At 42.3% G+C, this 19,452-nt stretch overlaps 1 long non-coding RNA gene across 1 annotated transcript; it reads right to left on the bottom strand.

Moving 5' to 3' along the window:
* Positions 1 to 6,406: 6,406 nt before the first annotated feature.
* Positions 6,407 to 18,694, bottom strand: LOC117952946. Its single transcript, XR_004658544.1, has 3 exons — positions 18,685 to 18,694; positions 18,391 to 18,394; positions 6,407 to 6,462 (listed from the first exon to the last, which is right to left on the bottom strand). It is a non-coding gene; the product is annotated as an uncharacterized LOC117952946 (long non-coding RNA).
* Positions 18,695 to 19,452: the final 758 nt, after the last annotated feature.

The raw sequence follows: 19,452 nt of genomic DNA, 5'->3' as shown, positions 1-19,452 counted from the left end.
CCAGCTGAAATGATGATATCAGTAAACACACAGCTGCCTGGATCCTTTATACTTTCTAACATGGAGAGTACATTTCCTGAAGATACTCATATATTTTACTTCAGTAAAATTTTTAAAGCAGGATGATAACAAAACTGTCGGCGCGTCTACAAGACACAAGCCTTCCGTGATCATGCACAGAGGTCAGCAGACACGCCAGGAGACTGGCAAGGTGTAGTGATGAGCGACGCAAAGCTACATGCCATCAACATGCAACGTCAACCACATAAAGAACAACTTATGTTTGTAAAATTGACCATTCAACATATGTTGTGTGGAGCTGACAGACTCATACACACACTTATATATTATTGGGTAGTTTAATCTATACAAATCACATTTTATAAATTGATCATGCGTTTTAATTGGTATTTATAGATGCCAAATGATGGTAGTGGAGTCAAGGTGCATTATTTTCCTGTGAAATGTAAATGTAGCAAATCTCAAAATTGTACTTAAGTTCAGTACTTCAATAAATGTATCCAGCTCCTTCCCATCTTTTTTTTCTCTTTCATTTGGAGTCTTGCAGTAAAACCTTGCTGCTGCCTTCATTCTGTGTATTTTGTAGCTTGGCATGCCTGTTAGTGTCTACCTGAACTTGATCCGAGAGCTTTCAGACACCTGTCCAAATGGTGTTGCCTAAATGCTATGCAGATGTATGAGATCAAGGCCATTCTTTTTTGACAGGCCTTCCTCCCTCTGTTTTTATTATAGTCGGCCTGTGATATATTACGCAGTAACCTCGATGATTGGCCAGCTTGATGCTTCCTCTCAACTGAATGACCTGACTGTTTATTTCCCTTATGACCAAACTGTCTGGGAACCTCAGGACTCGAGACAGACAAGGAAATTGGACTTTGACTCTCCGCTTCCCATTTTCTCTGAAATCTACATGTAACAGTCTCCAGAGGATCCACTTGTCCTCTCTCAGATATGATCCAGTCGCCGCAACTGGCCCCGCCTCGATTCCTGCTGCAGCCCTGATCATACTGGCTACAGTTAAAAGCAAATTCATGGGGCGGGGGAGTGCGGGGTGGTTGGGGATTGAAATAATGGGTTCATGTGTGCCACATCTGAGTGCTTAAATTCCCCATTGGAAGTCTCATAAGGGAAAAGGTCAGAGGTTGGGGAGTTTCCCCACTGTTTCCTGCTTTTGTTGTGGTCTCTCGCTGCAGCTTTAGTGATTACGTTAAGGTGCTTTGATGTGCCATTGCGAATGACACGGCAAAGTGGAGGGGGGGGTGATTGGGGGATTTTTCTCAGACAGGTGAGTGACGATGAAAGACAACAGCCATTGTGTTGTCAACAGTCTCAGAACTACTGTAAAAACACCTTTTGGTATCTGAGCACGTTACAAAGGGGATTTGGAACTTTCACATTTGAAGTACAAAAACCATCTCAAAGGCGTGTGATTGATGGCTGAGAGGTATCAGCCTGCAGTGACTAAAGCAGTCACTATTGGTATCTGATACTTATCCACAAAGCAAACACAAGTCTGCTTGCGTGACGACTCGTATCATGTTACTTAAGCCAAAAATGCAATGTTGAGTGTAACTAGGTATATGGGACAAAAACTGAGAACATAAGATCTTTTGCAGTCCTTAAGCAGTAGCTTTGGAAAGCAAAGACATACTATTCCCATGAATGTATAGTAACAGCTGGATACAGTGTTTGAGGCAGGGGCACGTTCATTGCTCAGTGGTGCATGAAGCCCAAAAGTGCCGGGTACAAAATTACACCGATGACCTGTTACCGCCTTGGGTCGGTCCATATAGCAGCAACACTCGAGACACACGCATGTGGCTGTTTGCCAGAAGACACATTTAGTGTCAAAAAAAGCAAAAAAACACCACTGGCTAAACTATTTAAAAATGTTCTGTTTGTTCAGGACCCCCCCCCCCCATCTGTCGCTAGCAATAATGATACAGTGATAAGTGAGGATTCTCTCTGACCAATCAGCAGTCCGCAGGTTTTCACGTCAGCTTTTGGTATTGCCTCAGCTCGCTTGGAACCTTGACGGAGGTGATAATTCATAAAGTACCTGTTGGCAGGTACCAGGTACCTGTTATCATAAGGAAAAAACCCAAAAGATGTGTAAAGGCGAGTTGAGCAGGTACCATGTAATGGAAAAATGTCCTAAGTGATTTCTAAGTGATAGCACTGTAAACAAAAGCCACGACCTGGGCTGCAATGCAAACTTACAGGGCAAATGTGTATCGTCTGTTTACGTCCACTAAAAGCCACTAATCAGCTCAGATTAATACAGCTTTGGGGGCAGAATATATCCATATGTAAATGGCAGAAAAGGGTCTTTCTCTGTTGGGATCTTTTCCATAATTTCAGACACTTAAAATAACAATCCAAGCCTATCAGTGGTCAAAATAGCACTTTTACTGAACAAAGACATAATTGCCCATTAATGTTACATTGCGGATTGTTGCTACGGACTAATTTAAAATATTCTATTTTCCATCCGTCCCTTAGAGATAAAAACATAGGGTCCAGGTTAAAAATGACCAATGTTAACCTTTAACCAAGGCTCTGGATCACAGTTACCATAGCACACATCATTGACATTTCATTTTTTACATAATTCCCAATCTTTTGGAAAAGTCATTATCTGATGATTTCAAGCCGTGATCTTTCAGTCACATGCCTGCGTCATTGGGATGAACTTGTCCTTCTGTATTAGACTAAATCCTCTCTGTATGTACTGTAGTATAGGTTTCAGCCTTGTGGAATTCAACCTGGCACATCAGTGAATGAAACCAAAGCTTTCCTCTCTCCCCAAAACGCAGCCCTGTGTTACAACTACAAGTGGAATCACAGTAATCTGCCTGAATCCCATTATAGCACTACCAGAGTCTAGACAGCGTGATCTCTGCAGCGCTCTGAACTCTCACAAATGACATTAGTGTATTTTGTACCATTACATTTTTCACACAGAAACACACACACACACACACACAATCATGCATTACTGTAATCCAGCCCAGCATAACCTTGCATGACATCAGACAGAGGAAGAGAGGATTAGCGACCTTTCTATTAACCAACTCTGTTTTTATTTTTCAACTTTCACCCTCCATCTCCTCAGTGTGTCCTCTGGTCTGTGTGTGATTGTGCTTAATAGCCTGCTTCATGAGGCGTGACATTTTCCAGATAAACTCTTGGATTAGAGAGCACAGGGACACTTTGTCCACTGTCCACATGAACATGTGTGTTCTCACTGACGGGGATGATGCTGCTGTCCTTAAATGGAGGGCATCAGCACTTTGACAATGAAAAATGTAAGGCAAGTGAGAACACTGATAGTACGTGTCCTCAGAAAGCAGTTCAAATGTCTGATGTAAAACATTCAGTCTATTTCAGTGCTAGGCAATGGACGGCTAATGGACACAATTGTGTGTTCACGGTCCACAAATAATGATTCTTAGAATTTAATTGTGGTGAAATGTACTGTAACTAAGTTAATTTACACAAATGCTGTACTTAAGTACAAATGTGAGGTACTTGTACTTGGGTCTCGTCATGTCACTTTCTACTTCTACTCGGATACAGGGACAGCCTGACCGAAAGAGTCTTGTTTGTTATGTGGTCTGGGATTTTTGCGTGAACTTGTCGTAGTGCGAGAGTCTCATACTCATTACCCTCATTCCCTGAATCTTTCTTGAGCTAAGTTTGGTGTATGCTTGCAGCGCATACAGTACTCTTCATTCACATAATAATGTGTTCCACATGAGATGGCTGACTGAAAGCTAGATGATGGGCTCCCCCCACATGCTCATGTCGGTACAGTGGAGCACTAAAGTACCACTTGATTTGAAGAGCTAAACAGGTCTGGAGGCCTGCCAAAGGGCAGCTCTGATTGCAGTGTTGACATTGGTTTTTCTCATCCTTCACCTGCTCTCCATTAGCTTTGTGCTGGTGATACTGGGGCTACGCTACATTGTTTCTTTACCCAAGACATTTTTTTGCCTGTGGCTAGTTCCAACGTTTTGGGCGATGAGACGATAGGTTGACGATTAACGTGGGAGCCATCCTGGTATCATCAGTAGTATGGAATACCAGCCTGTCGCTGTTACATGACCGGCCAACAGGCTGCAACTTTTTGGACCTTATCATATTAAAGAGATGTCAAGTGACAGTGATTTCCCATTAAGGATCCAATTTCTTTCATTTTCACAGAGCCAAAAATAACTGATAAATTCCAACATGGATGCCAACTATTATGACTAAAGGTTAGACTTTTACATTGCAATGGTTTTGTGTGGATTGTTATCAGAATCAGAATTTTCAGAAACCCTACCTTTTTCATGTTATTGTGAGAAATTTGTTAAGGCACTATATGGAGTTGAAATTTTACACGTTTTTTTTAATGTTTTTTTTTTGCTGGGCAGGACAAGTTCCCTAAAGAAGAAGATTTTTATCCAGTAGCGATACGTTCGGTGTCTTTGTTCCAATCGTGTGAGAGGCCAAAAAGGTCCCTGTTGTGAAACTGTGGCCAGCTTACATCTCCTTCAATGTGCTTAGTAGGCGTCCTGTAGTATCAATAACATGTGGATTATAAAAGGCATTGTTCTGTGTTTTGGTCATGATGCAAGACATATTTCACATCTCAATAAACAGCAATTCCTCAGAGAGAGGTGTCATAGTATTGTATGTTACCCCCCTGAGGACATGCAGGTATAGGCTTACACACACACACACATGCACACACACACAAATGCGTACACACAATTATTGTATGCACACACTGTATGCATGGGCACACACGCTCTCAGAGGTTGGGCTAATTGTGGTTTAAAAGGTTTTTTTATTTTAAATCTGTCTAACATGCATCGATGGGACAATGCCGTGCAAGAGAAACCCTTCAGATGGTCAGCTGAGAGGTCCTACAGGGTTGGTTCACATAAATTACAACAAAAAGATATGATCCCTTGGTTTGAAAAGCTACATGTTTTCCAGCAACAGTGTACCAGTAACTGAAAAACAGTTGTTGAACCTACTTTGTACTTTTTGAAATAGGAAACAGTTGACAACATGTTTGTTCACATATCATTCAGTCATCTATGTATTTATTCATGCATCCATCTTCATCATGTCTCCTCTACTCCTCTGGTTCCGTGCAGGTAGTATATGCCGACCTTACACCAAACTACTTTTAAAGCAATTCCACTGTCGCAGACTAATTTTCAATATCTGAATGAAATCAGGAGAGTTTTTAGAGTTGGGGGGCTCCCACTGTCTCAATCGTTTGGTGTAAGGTGGTCATAAAACCCAGTCCGAGTCAGCGTTGGTCCCATCTGGACCTTGTTTGATATTTAAGTTTTAAGTGTTGATAAAGAAGTTAAATCATGGGAACATTGTTAACAACCAATGGGTGCGCTCCCTTCACCACCAAACAGGAAGCAGCAAACAGCTAGAGCCAGTGTTGTTTATGGTTGCTATGGCGCTGCACTGCACTTAACGCTAAAGAGGGAAAGTTGCAGATTTTCAACCGTTCTGAAGCGTGTCATCCACCGGAGAATTTCCACAGAGCTCCGGCTACTGGAGACATGTACATGTACGGCAGAACAGAAAATATGCAGACTTTCCTTTAAGTTACCAGCTAACGCTAGCGGTAGCTAGCTAACTTGGTTACAGTTTTCAAAATTAAACTGCTTGTAGTCTTGCAAGGTGTAACCCTGCAAGATCCCTAGTCTTTTCATGTTATGACTGTCTTTAACGTTAGATGTGAGAGGATTGTCTTTAGACATGAGATGGTGTCAAACTTTAAAGTGCCCATATTAGGGAAAAAAATCACTTTTTCTGGGATTTTCAGTGTTGTTTTGTGTCTCTGGTGGTTTCCACACGGATACAAACAAAAAACCAAGACCAGGTGGCTGACCGTAGCATGCTAGCTCGTTCCCAATGGCAAAACACTGCTCCAACAGCCACTTGTTGACCAGGATCTCCAAAAGAACTACTTCCTGTCCCTGTTTTGCAGGTATTCAACAAGTGTCCCTGGTCTAGAAGAAGTCTCCCAGCTGATCCTGCCTCGGACTGACCAAAGCTGGAGAAAGAGTTATCTAGCTGATGGGATCTCACCGAGCTACTGAGCATGTGCAGCTCCCAACAAAGATATGATAGAAGTGAGATGTCTCACTCTGGAGCTAAAACAGAGACCTGAACACACAGTGTGCATTAAAACAAAACTATCGGGTTTTTTGAAAATGAAACCATGGAAACGTATTCTGGTACAACCTCAAAAAAAAATTATGAACCTTAAAATGAGCAGAATATGGACGCTTTAATCTGTTCAAAGTCTATTCAAAGTCTTCAAGTTTACGGTAGACATTACTTGTGTCCTTCCTGACATGACTTTCCATATACTAGAAGACTCTGCAAAGACTTTGAAACGATTAAAGTCTGACACCATCTCTCCTCTCAAGACAATCTGTCATCGTGTCACTGAGTTTTAGTCACAGACTAGACGATTCTACCACAGAGACTTAAAACTTACGATAACATCGAACACGCTTGTTTCTGTCAAAATGGCGAGACGTTGAAAAGACTGACTTAGGGCAGGTCGGACTGAGTTTTATGATCACCTTACACTGATTAAGAGGTTTTTTATTCCCAGGTAAACATGTATATATCTGGACTGAAGTTGGCATGAGGTTTTTCCTCTCTTTAGTGGAACTACTGCTGTGGCACTAAATAAAAGTCACTGTTATGATACTCTGGCTTCCTTAAGTGTATTTGATTCAACTTGTTTGTATGGGTAAGTGCTCATACAACCTTCAGGGAACACAAATGATCACATCTCCACACACTCCGGTCCTACCCTGGAGATCCAGAGTTCTTGTAAGAGCACAATTACAATTAGCTCAGCAAGTTACCCTGGCATCAAGTACTGCTGCTCATCTAGGGGGGGTAAGAGGGGAGCGGAACAGATGACGACAGTTTAATCTACTAGTTAGCTCCTCTGGGCTCTGGGTACTTCACCCCGTGTCTTGTTGTGATTGGTCCTAGTGTTATCCAGATGCGGGCAGTGAGATTTTAAATGCCCGCTTGGTGATGGGTGACTTCGTTACTTGATGCCAGACCCTTAATCTTTCAGAGTCTTTCTGATCAATTGATGATTTGATTCCTTTTCTCCCAACTACCTATTTCTCGACTTGACTTTGGTATATTGTGTTGGTTGTTGTGTTTTGTATTACAATTAGTTTTTTGTTCTTGCTAGTTATTTCTTTAATTGTAGTCCGTCTGGATTGAGGCAGATCTTAAATCATCTGCCCCAGGAAGGCACTTTGGGTCAACCTCTAGTGTTTTATCATTACAGATGACTTAAGTTAACATTATGAAGATACAGGCTGCTTATTGTTACACAACTGAGACATGTCTAGGTATTGAAACACTCACAGATTGTGATGCTGCTGTAATTAAAAAACCTGAACTGTGTGAAAATCCTTTTCATACTGATGGGCATGTACCCTAAAATCATCATGTACGGTGGGGCTGTAGGACTTGTCTTGCACTTTTCCTTTATTGCAATTCTACAAGTATAGCAATTCAATATGATTAGATATTGTGATTTGTTTCCCCCTTTTTGTAAAGGTTAGGTTTTTGGGGATCTCCTGGCCTTTTTAAAAAAAGAGGGGGGATAACATGCAGCAAAGGGCCGCAGGTTGAAACCGAGCCTGCGACCGCGGTGGGAAGGACTGAGTCTCTGTGTGTGTGCACTCTACCAGGTGAGCTGCCCAGGTGCTCTTCTTTCCTTTTATAACATAAACCAAAGTCCTGAGACATTTCTACAAAAGTTGATTTCTAAAAAGAATTCACATCACATTAATTTAATTTGTAAAGAAGTATATAACAGGGATTTTCTGGATTTCCTTTTTCAGCTGCTTAGCTGGAATCGGCGATGCCGTTTAAATGAAAAAAAGAAAAAAAACTATTCTAGGGAAAATAATTGATTTTAAAAGTATAAGAAATCACAATACATACAGTGCATGAATCGATTTTTGTCCCATCCTTCATACACATTATGTCCTCTGGGATGTTGTGTTGGTTTTGGGGACAGGTTCATTAACAGGTGCTGCGGACCCGTGTTACCTAGCCTTCGCTGATTGCTTGTTATGCCTGAGTTGGGTGGCTGAAGGGGCGCGCCGGTGTCAGTGGGAAGGCCCTCCTAATGGGCCCAGCAATCAGGCAGCCGTCGCCTCCCCAGCCAAGGAAAACACGCTAGGAACATGCAGCATGTCAGAGGCTCATTATGGAGCCGAGCAGCGGCTATAACAGGAACAGTAAATCACTGTGCTCCCCTAGAGCGCTGAGTGGAGGGAGTCCTGCTAAATGCACTGGTCATCATTCTAAACACGCCACTGGCCCTCTGTGTGTGTGTGTGTGTGCTCAATAGCTGTGGAAGCAGAGGTCTGTTTTCTATGTGTGGGTGTGTCTCTAAGTGTGTGTGTATGTGTGTGTGTGTGTGTGTGTGAGAGAGCATGCTCACCATGGTGGGAGCGGATTTATGTGTGTGTGTGTGTGTGTGTGTGAGAGAGAGTATGCTTCACAGTGGTGGGCGCAGAAGGCTGTTTTCTGTGTGTGTATGTGTGGTGTGTGCGTGTGTGTGTGTGTGTGTTTGTGTGTGTGTGTGTGTGTGAGAGAGAGAGAGAGAGAGAGTGAAAGAGAGAGAGTATGCTCCACAGTGGTGGGCGCAGAAGGCTGTTTTCTGTGCGTGTGTGTGTGTGTGTGTGTGTGTGTGAGTGAGAGAGAGAGAGAGAGAGAGAAAGAGAGAGAGAGTGAGAGAGAGAGAGTATGCTCCACAGTGGTGAGAGCGGAGGTCTGTTTTCTTACTGTTTGAATGAAAAAGGCTGCGGGGTTGAACGACTATGAATGTGAAATAGTGAAACAAGTAGAAGTGTGTGTGCATGCTGTGTGAGTCTGACATGTGTTTGTGAAGGCTTCGCTCAGGGGAAGCAGTACACTTCCATCTAAGGCACTTCAGGAGGTAATTGTGTAATGAATATTCCAAACTAGAAGATGAAATATTTCCTTATACCCGTTTATAAAAGAACACTGGCAATAAAGGATACAAACATATCATTTGTGCAAAATACCTCATTTCCCTTTCTACAGTCTCCCGAGTGTGTCTTCATATTTTAAATCCGATTAGAGTGGGTAGGGATTCATCTAACTCTTGGCAGAAAGAAAGCAAGTTAGTGGAATATTTCCCAAGTGTCAGACTATTCCCTTTAAGTCTGACAAACCAGAATTGTAGACCAATTATATCAAATTATGATTGCTTTTTTTTTACAATTTCCGATTTATTTTAGTTCTTAAAAGGCCTGTTTCAGTATCATGCTTCAAAATGTCTGGTTCTTTTCATATCTATTAAAATTGAAGAACTTTAGGGGAGACACGACAGCCAAAAACATCATTTTTAAATTTTGAGTTTTTGGACTATCTTGCATCCATAAAATGTCTTTATTCAGAATATTCGGTAAAGAACACACATTAAGATGTCTATTTTGCTACAATTTGTCTATTTGCGGGTACATACTGTATTTCTTCTAAATTCAGGAAGTTTATTATCAGATAAAGCCTAGTTTGGATATTTAAACAGTAGAATTTCAGAAAAGCCAAAAAAACATTGTCTTAATAATCAACTGGGGAAGTTTCACGGGGAGATCTATTAATTTAAATATTTCCACTATTCACCTGTAGTGTTTCACACGTTTTTTTGTCACACAAAAAAGGTGGAATGCTAACCAATCCCAGTGCTTAACTTTTGGTAGCGATATAAATGTTTGGTTCATGAGAACAGCCTGCTCCCCCTAACAACTGATACTTTAGTTAAAGGAACGAAACTCTAAATGTAATACCATCCTGCAAAAGGCTTGTCAAGTCATTCCAATCTGACTACCTTCATTTCATTTATTATACTGGAAAGGTAAAAGTAACATTACATACCATTCCATTATGGAAATATCTAACATGAAAACTGGTTTCCAGCAGGTTCCTGTTCTGCAGAAACATTAAACATCGAACGAGGATACAGCACGTTGATACAGAGACATCTGTCCAGGACATGGATATGGACGAGACAGATTCCGACAACTAACACAACAATACAGTTTCTGCCCAAGAGGACAGAAACATTTGTCCAGGACAGGACTGTGTATGTACAGAAAAGTGATTCCTGACCATTTTTATATTAATAAGTTTAAATATAGAAAGACTAGCTCTAAATTATGATGAAGTAAGAGAATACTGAATAAAAACCATCGTCAAAACAAATCTTGTGATAAAATCCCAATTTAACTCGGAGCAAATAAAGAGCCCTACGAGCCCAAAGATAAAAACCTTATAAAGTTGTGTGCATTATCTCATCCATCTGACTCGGCTCCATTCATACAAGGCATTACCGGCGGAAACACATTGTGCACAGTCTAAACCAGAAAGCGTGAACACATCAATTCTCCAGACGTTAGCTCTTTGATTAACTCTTCCAATTAGATAGCCATCAGCAGGGCTGGGGCCTTGATACAAACCAAATGGGATAGCACACACACAGAGTCAATTGTGTCATTGTAAGACTGATAATGGCCGCCTTCTTTCACACATTAAATGCAAGTCAGGGGGGGCCTCCAGGCCTCTGGTGGCCTGTTTTTGCATGAAGTAAAATGCCCCCCATTCAATAAGGCATAAGCAGTATCGTTAAACATTTATGGAAGTTGTTTAAACAGCTGTTAACTGCAGATTAAGTGAGATCTGCGCTCCTGGTGTCGAAGAATCTGCCGTTCAGATACTGCACACACACACACACACACACACAGACACACACACACACACACAAACACACACACACACACACACACAAACACACACACAAAAAATGCAAGCATGAAATTAAGCGCACACACTCAAACACATGCAAATACAAGACAGCATATACACACACACGAACCATGGCATGTACATAATCACACACAAGGACGTCTGTAAAGCAAGCTGCTATGTGTGTGCATGGACACAGAAACACACACACACACACACACACAATCACACAGACACCTAGATCATTCATGACCCTGCTTTCCTCTTGGGCATTACTGCTGGATTTTGGGCCATGTGGGCCTAAGATTTGGATTGGAATGGTCCCCTGATGGATCATAAATGGATCTAATAATTGTGAACATATTGAGTGTTAGGCTAATATTGAAGGCTTAGAGATGCTTTAACCTCATAGACAAAAGTATTATCTTGCATGTTATGCCAACTAGAAATAATAAATTCCATTCTTCAGAGAAAGACAAAATAATACAAGTTGCTCACAACCTGTGAAACAACCGTAACCGTTCGGTGCTCACAGTTGTCTTTTCATGGTTACATTGAACTGTAAAACGGCTAAACTCAACTGTCCTTTGACCGGTCGCCATGGGACCGACAGGTGGTTGTAATTTTGTAGGATATCATTCAAATTGTTGTGCATAAATTCATTGTGTTAGCGTTCTAACCTGGTGGATTTCTAAAGACTATGGTTAACTGGTCCTCAGATCTCTGCAGGGTAAATCCAGACAACTAGCTAGACTATCTGTCCAATCTAAGGACTATGGTTACCTGGTCCTCAGATCTCTGCAGGGTAAATCCAGACAGCTAGCTAGACTATCTGTCCAATCTGAGGACTATGGTTACCTGGTCCTCAGATCTCTGCAGGGTAAATCCAGACAGCTAGCTAGACTATCTGTCCAATCTAAGGACTATGGTTACCTGGTCCTCAGATCTCTGCAGGGTAAATCTAGACAGCTAGCTAGACTATCTATCCAATCTGAGGACTATGGTTACCTTGTCCTCAGATCTCTGCAGGGTAAATCCAGACAGCTAGCTAGACTATCTATCCAATCTGAGGACTATGGTTACCTGGTCCTCAGATCTCTGCAGGGTAAATCCAGACAGCTAGCTAGACTATCTGACCAATCTGAGGACTATGGTTACCTGGTCCTCAGATCTCTGCAGGGTAAATCCAGACAGCTAGCTAGACTATCTGTCCAATCTGAGGACTATGGTTACCTGGTCCTCAGATCTCTGCAGGGTAAATCTAGACAGCTAGCTAGACTATATGTCCAATCTGAGTTTTCTACACATGTTACACTAAATGGGTATCTGGGATATTTTTTACCAATAGTCTGAAAGAAGATATTGTCTACAAGCAAAATAGCCCAAAAACTTCTCCAGACAGAAACGTGATGTGAGGACTAAGTGTTGGGCCTGCAGCTTGCGGGTGAGGGCTGTGGAGTCAGCCCCCACCCGCCACTCTGTAATCAGCAGCGGAGGCAGGCTGGGAGATGGACTGTACGTGCAGAGGAAACACCATGAGGTCATGAGGATGGGGGGGGGATGAGGACTGTCAGGGACTTCTTAATGAGGAAAGGAAGTTTTGACTGCGCTGATGAGTTGCGTGGCCTTTAGAAAGAGCTGGGCGTGGTGTGATCCGGACTCAAGGCAGGAAAAAAACAACATGGGTCATTGCAATGTGTTGTTCTGACTATTAAGTTGTCAGCTGATATTAGTTGTTATTAGCTGGAGGGACAAATTCTTTTTGTACCTTCAATTATTATCGTCACATTGGCAGCACAATCCAGAAAGAGTTGTTCAAAGTCAATATAATTCATGCAACTTCTTCACTTGAACTAAGAACTTTTTACAGTGTATTTCTAATTCCAAATATACCGATCAAATTTTTTCCTTGGCATATTACCCCTCTCTCCCGGGTCAGTGTCATCTTTTTTTCCCTGCGTTGACCTTAGAATGCTGTCGTAGCAGAAGCGACAAGTGTTCGCCATCATCAAGCTGAGGAGAAACTCAGAGCAGATCCAGTTTCGGATCTTTCTGGAGTGGCTTACTGGTCTGGCCCACTTTAGATCTACTAAGGGGAATGTGGCCCATAAACTAAAATGAGTTTGACGTGCCTGATTTAAATGAATCATCTCAAATGTATCAATGAAAAGCGATTTTGTGATTGCGAGGTGTTTTATTCCCATCCTCTAAGCCAGTGTTTTAGAATGCTAATAAGCCTGCTCACACAGTTGAACTGGCAGCGCACACAGTCGGCTCGTTGTTGTTTTGGTGTTTTGCGTGGGCTGAGGCCGCGGCGGCTGCCGAGGCGCTGGTTTGGACAGCTGGCCCGTCTGATCCCTGTAGTCTGCTCCTAAATCGGTTTTAGCAGCAGCACTAATAAAGCTGATTATCTGTATGGCTCAAGGCCCCACTAACCCGATGACACTCCTGGCAGCTGGTGGGACTTGGAAGCCAAAAAAAGAAGCATATTTATTTTTTCATATTTCACACGTCTTCTCAAACTAAGCAGGGAAATAATACAAAACTGGCACACCTACCTAGTATTTTACAGTAGAAAGAAACATTGCACCATCTCAGTGCAAAATTATGTAAAAAGCGTGGCAATTTTTGCCTTTTAGGAGTGTAACACCGCCTCTTGCTTCATTCACTCTTCTCGATTGACAACTATCTCTCGTCTCCTCACCTCCAGTCACCCCCCTTTGGTTTTCCCTCTCTCTCCATCCTCCCTCCCTCGCTCTTCATTTCTCCTCCTCCCTCGTGTACAGTCGTCAACCTCTGGGCAGCTGCCGCCAAACCCTCTCTGCTGCTTTACCCCCACCAAACCCCATCCGCCCCCCCCGTCGCTGCCTGTTCCCACTATACCCACTCAACACATTTTATATTCAATGTGCAAACTTCGACACAAGTTGTGTGCTGTATCAATGTCTTTTGGCATGTGCATTACTGGTAATCTCTTCATTTTCACTTGTGGATGGTTATGTTCAGCAAGTTGCAACTCCTTTATGTGTAGTCCCATTGGTGAACATGTGGGGACACGGGAGGGGGGTGTGCCTTAATTGTTTTAGTTGTTTAATGTGTGCTAAATGACTCACACAGGCTGTATAGGGCACTGAGAGTCAGGCATCGGATTTTTTCACTCTGCACCCAGAGAAAGCACACACACACACACACAGATTACAGTGTTTTGATATTCATATTGATTAGTGTGTGATGTTCCGTTGGGAGGACAGCAGGGGACATGCTGAGGGCACTGGAGATATTTCAGTCAAACCTGAGTCATAGAACATTCACAAACAACTCCATTACAGTGATAATCCAGATTATGGTATAGTTAGATTAAGGCTTTTACATGATTTCCAGTATCCCCAACAATAGTTCAGTTAATATTCGGAGGGACGCATAGAGATAAAAAGTTAAATTGGAATAGGAAAATTTAGTTTCACAGATCACCTTCAAGTTGTAATCCTTAAGTGTTAAACCTAGGGGTGTTAAAATCTACAGTTTGACTTTTAGTAACATACAAGTAACATAACATAACTCACAATGGTGTCATAAAAAAAACAGGAGGATTTCCCAATTCTGTTGTTTCTCTCAGTCCGACAGAGGCCATGGTGTCTTGAAAGGTGCAGCTGCAGGCTACCAGTAAGATTACATTACCTTGTGTGTTTAGCTGTGTGCTACCAGCGGTAAGCTAATAATAATAATAATAATAATAATGATAAAGTTCATTTGTAATGCACTTTATATTTATGCAAATCCTAAAGTGCTACCTAATGAAACAGGTTAGTGCTAAAAATACAAACACATGGAGAGCTTGAAAATAAAAACAAATACAATAAACAAAAACAATGAGGAAAATGGCAAGATTTCAATCAAAAGGTTTCCTAAAATGGTGGGTTTCAAGGCCACAATTAAAAGCATCCACAGTATATTTTGTCCTCAGGTGGTCAGGGAGAGCGTCCACCGTCTGTGGTGTCCTCAGGTGGTCAGGGAGAGCGTCCACAGTCTGTGGTGTCCTCAGGTGGTCAGGGAGAGCGTCCACCGTCTGTGGTGTCCTCAGGTGGTCAGGGAGAGCGTCCACAGTCTGTGGTGTCCTCAGGTGGTCAGGGAGAGCGTCCACAGTCTGTGGTGTCCTCAGGTGGTCAGGGAGAGCGTCCACAGTCTGTGGTGTCCTCAGGTGGTCAGGGAGAGCGTCCACCGTCTGTGGTGTCCTCAGGTGGTCAGGGAGAGCGTCCACAGTCTGTGGTGTCCTCAGGTGGTCAGGGAGAGTGTCCACAGTCTGTGGTGTCCTCAGGTGGTCAGGGAGAGCGTCCACCGACATTGTGCGTCAAGTGATTTAGCCTCTCCCAAGGCGACATATTCACTCCTCCAGGTGAGGTAGGATGAGAACCACTCATGGACAAAGTTAGAAACACCAATAGTGGAATTGAGACAAAGGTTGTTTTGTTTCAGATGGTCCTGAAGCTGTGCGGCAACTACTTTTTCCAGCACCTGGGAAAAGAATGGAAAGTTGGAGATGGTTCTGTAGTTGGCAAAGACTTCTAGGTCAAGGGTGGGTTTTTGTAGAATTGGCCTGATACCAGCTGTTTTCAGTGTTGATGGAACACGGCCTGCCTGGAGGGAGTGGTTAATGACCTTTGGGATGAGGGGACTTGTGGCATGGAGGTTGGATTTTACCATGGCTGTGGGGATGGGACCAGGGCACAGGTGGATGGTTTCATCCTTTTGATAATGTCCTCATCCTCTCGCTGTGAGATGAAAAAAAGTGAGGAAATTGTTGCACCTCTCTTCTGTAGCTTCTGAATGAGAGTTTGTGGTTTGAGGATGTCTTGTATGGTAGAGAAAAGTTGTTTAGAGTTGCCAGGGCTCTGGTTGATAATGTTGGAATAGAACTGTGGACGTGGACCTCTCAAGGACGTTGCATAGGACTTCTGATGTTCTCGGCAGGCATGCCTATGAACAGTAAGTCCTGAGGCCTTGAGGCGCCACTCAAGGACACGTCCAGCTCTTTTCATTTGCCGGAGTTCGTAGGTGTAGCACTACACTGTGCAGTGTATCTGTTGTTTATTTCTTTGAACGTGCACAGGTAAGCACGGGAGGATAATTCCGACGGAATTGACAATCCTGCTTTTGATATTAATAGTCAAAATCGAAAGCTCATTGATGAATTTTCCATTTCAAATAAATTGTGACACCACTAATTAAACCCCTGTTTTTGATTATGTTCATGACTGTGGGTTCTATCAGCAATAGCTCAATGTGTTCACACTACGAGATTACATTTCTGTTGTTGTAGCTACTTGTTTAAATGGGCAAGTTAAAGAGTGTTGGCGAACTGTCCCCAAAACAAGCACCACATCCTGCATGACGGTGGCTAGAAAATGCTGAAATGTTATTAAACATTGAACATGTTTGGCAGATTTCATGGGATTCTATCAAACAGATATTTCACAATATTTGTCTTACTTACTTACAGATTACCGTTGCTGTTGGGCATAAACCATGTATTTCCAAATTTCATCATTTATGTTTTATAAATCAATGCTACTGGTCACTCTTTGTGCCCGTCTGTGGGTTTTACAAATATTTAAACAGTGATGAGGTGATTTCATCTGCAGTATATAAGCCTAGCTCAATGTTATGTTTTCTAATTATGTTTTCACCCAACACTGACGTTATGCTATATACATGAATACATAATACATATACATATATTGATAGATCTGATACACTGCATTAACAATGTTGAAGATGGAGGTCTGCACGCTCCAAATGCCCTGATTCTAGTGCCAGCATACTCCAGAAAAAGCAAACTCTCTGAAGGTACATTTTGTCTTTGTCTTCACTGTCCAATGTGTCCTCATGTGATCCTACTGCTGTTACTTGACTTGTTACTTGATTTTGATGCAATTAGAAACATTCATTTGTTTCCACAAGATGTTTAATGACGAGGGTGAGAGGTTGTGGATAACGTTGTTGTTTAGTGAAAAGTTGATAAGGTCAGACATTGTGCCAACAATTTGCTGAGCATGTTATAAAGATGAAAAATATAGATTAACCACTCCATTTTGGTAACAGCAGAGAATGTATGATCCTTGTGTAGTGCTGCTCTTGGGCTTACACCCCTGGGAAGAGGGTTTGGCTGGTGAATGGTGGTCTTTGAGTCTCTGTCCCTGCTCCTGTGAACGTTGCCATTTCTCTGGTTTCACTCGCTGAGAGCAACCCGCTTCAATTGGGGGCCCGGGGACTTCCCATAGGCCCTACACTCAACAAAGCTTTTATGAACAGGCAGCTTCAGTCGCTCCACAGAGAGTGTTTTTGTTTCAGTAACGGATCCATTTGAAAGATGCCTTTTCTTTGTCAGCTACTGTGCCACTCATCCGTAAGAAAATGTGTGCTGGTGTTTTAATTTCACGGGCACTTTTCCAGGCATTTTATAACATCTTGTTGTATGTTTTGTATCGCCGTATTCATTGTAATACAGTATTTGCATCCCAATGAGACAGTTGCAGTGATACGGGCACCTCTTTAGGATACCTCCTTGATGCCTACCTTTGCAAGGACGCAGGTATTTTACCGGAAAGCTGTGGGGATGAGAGACCTCCAACCCTTAATAATGATGATATGATGTGGGTAATAACAGAAATTCGGAATTCGGAAATTCCACCTATCCTAGAATTCTTTGTGGACTACCCAAACCTTCCTCTGCAGCGCTGTGGAAGAAGGTCTGGCAATGTGAGACTATTTGATAAGAAACAAGACAAGGAGTTTAGACATAGGGTTCAGTTCATTCAACCTAATATACAAGATGGGAAATGTAACTTTCAGTCAGGAGCGCAAGATAGAAAGGACAAAAGAAGAGAAAATACAACTATACAAAAGCATAAAAAGTACAAGGGTGTATCCTACACATACAATATACAGAGCACACTTTTTACACAGCAGGAGCAATGGTTAAATATTCTATATTAGATGTGCAAATTTTGCAAAGGAATGACTTAACATAGATAGATAGATAGATAGATAGATAGATAGAGAGATCCTTTATTCATCCAGAGAAATTTAAACTGAAGGTGAAGGGGGGTGGGGGGTAGTTTGTGCAGTCTGATATAGAACGGGCCTTGTGGAGTAAGTACAATTTTGGTTTGTTTGTCAGTTTGGTGTGGATTGTCCTTTGGGCATTGAAAGGAACCAGTTAAGGTGGTTCAGGCCTGGGATCAGGAGACTTCCTGGCAGGGAGGAAGCCCAGTGCAGATCTGCAGATCTGGAATATCGCTAAAGGCATGACGTATCCTGCCTTTACGCTAATGCCATGTTATCAGAACCGGGGGACGTTGCTGGGGAGAGGGACAGCTAGGCCAGTCTTTCCCAAATTGTATTCACACCAAGGAGCCCTAAACCAACAACCTTTCTGTCATGTCTTACTTAAAGATGGAACTAAAGTAAAAATAAATGATCCGCCCTTTAGCTGGGAACTCCCTCAAGGACCCCTGGGGGTCCCCAGACCCCACTGATCTAGTCTACCTTGCTGTGAATGCTACCACTGCAGTCCACACCCGGAAGTGAAAGGAACATGGACTCTGCTAACGTCTTCAACTTAAATAAAACTCAGAATAATTGGATACCAGAACATGTGTTAGCTATAGTCTTTCTTGATTGAAATAACTTTTAGAGCTGCCAAATCTGTAATACTTTTTGGAGTGCATACAGTACAAACAAGTAGCCCGTTTATCATTGAAAGGGAACTGCATTTCTAAACTGTTTACTGCTGTAAAACAAGAGACCAATAGTTGGAAAGACTCATAATCTCCTGTGTCATTAAAAATTAAATATTTTCATGAAATACATTGTGGAAGGTTTTCTATCTCTTATAAAAATGTAACACCAAAACATTGTTTTTATCTTTTTTCTCTGGTCATGTAGTACTAATTTAAAATGTATTGTATATTTCTACTGCACAGACAGCTTATGAGAAGTTTTTGAGAAGGCCATCTCCCCAGCAATGAAATACTTGCTTAAGTGTCCCAAATGTCTTTCACAGGCTCACGCACGCACACACAAAGCCAACACAAAAAATGCATGCACTTACGCATGCACATATGCACGTACATAGACAATTTCATCAGGATAGAGGGACAGTTATTTCAGCGCTTAGCACACCTACTGTGCAAACCTTTGAGACACTGAAGGACTGGTGTTTGGACGTTTGATCAGGGGTCCCGTCATGATTAGAAAAAAGTTCCAAAATACAAAATGTTTGAATTCTGTGATTTTACCTGGCCGCCTGCTGGATGTCCTACTGGGACGCCAATCTGTTTTTCCTACAGTGGTGAAGACATTGTAATTGACCCACCCTACTCTCCCTCTGATTGGCTAGTACTCGTCTTCATTGGATAGGGTTGGTTAGGTTTGGGCAAGAGGAGTGGGTTTGGTCAGCATCAGAGTAAGAATGTCAGGGCAAGGTAATCAGAGGCAGAGTAAGGCAGAGGAGGGTGGGGCATGACTCCACATCCTCGGAAAAAATACTCCCTTCATGGTTGGTCATTACCAAGTCCCCAAGTCACCAAG

The sequence above is a fragment of the Etheostoma cragini genome, chromosome 11 (genome assembly GCF_013103735.1).
Source record: "Etheostoma cragini isolate CJK2018 chromosome 11, CSU_Ecrag_1.0, whole genome shotgun sequence".
NCBI classification, from domain to species: Eukaryota; Metazoa; Chordata; class Actinopteri; order Perciformes; family Percidae; genus Etheostoma; species Etheostoma cragini.
This window is presented reverse-complemented; position numbering and strand designations above follow the sequence as displayed.